We start from the raw sequence: 1,104 nt of genomic DNA on the forward strand, positions 1-1,104 counted from the left end.
ATTCTTTTTCTATGCTTTGTAATTAAATTTGAAAAAAATAATTTGTAATTTCAAATTGCAATCCTTCGTATTGAAATTATCAGCATTAATTAAATCTTTTTCGATGGAAGAAAAAAAAATCTATGAACATTTTTTGTATTAAAATATATAGATAAAATTAAAAAGTAAAAAATAAGATTTGCAATGGTGTGTAAGTTAATATTTAAATAATATTTTGACTTAAACCTATTTTCTAAAATCTATAAATTTAAGGATCTGTTTGATAATGATTTCTCCTTTTGGGTCCGTGGTTTTTCTGTTTTAAAAATCATAATTTGTATATGTTTAATAACTATTTTTCATTTTATGTTTCTAAAAGTTAAAAAATTGAAAATATATGTTACAGAAATAGAATTCTATATAGAGTATAGATGGAAATGGTATGGGGTGGGAGTGAGGATGCCCTCTCCCGTTCGTGCCTGTGGAAAAAAACTCGTGTGCACGAATATAAATACATTTTCTTGCTAAAAAACACCGCTCACCATTTCATGATGCTTTAAAAATGTGACAAATCATTATAAATTTGTTGCACACTCTTTCATGATGTTTTTTAAACGTCACTAAAGATATATGTTTCCCACTTTCCACAAAAGCCTCACCTTTTCATGACGTGTCTTAAATGTCACGATAAGGTTATATTTCCAACTTTTCATGACGTTTTTTAGACGTCGGAAAAAGACAGAAATCTGATTTTCCCGCCAACTTCCTCACTGTTCTTTCGTAACATTTAATAAAATGTCATGAAAAAGCTTTTCGTGACGTTCAAAAAATGTCACAGAAAAGTTGAATATTCGAAGAATACAATCTTTTCCCTCCAAAAACGCATCTCTACATTTTGTGACGTTTAATAAACGTCATGAAAATGTACTTACTTTTGACTTTTTGGTGATGGTTAGAAAAAATGTCACGAAAACTCAAAATCCGGAACATTCTGTCATTTCCCACCAAAAACGCGCCTCACTCTTTTGTGACATTTTTTAAACGTCACAAAAAGGTCAAAATTCTTGAAATCTCCATTTTTCCCCTCCAAAAACGTGTTTTTTTTTCTTTTCGTGACGTTTTTTT

Source organism: Momordica charantia, assembly GCF_013281855.1.
Source record: "Momordica charantia cultivar OHB3-1 chromosome 6 unlocalized genomic scaffold, Mcharantia_2.0 BLBB01000006.1, whole genome shotgun sequence".
NCBI lineage: Eukaryota > Viridiplantae > Streptophyta > Magnoliopsida > Cucurbitales > Cucurbitaceae > Momordica > Momordica charantia.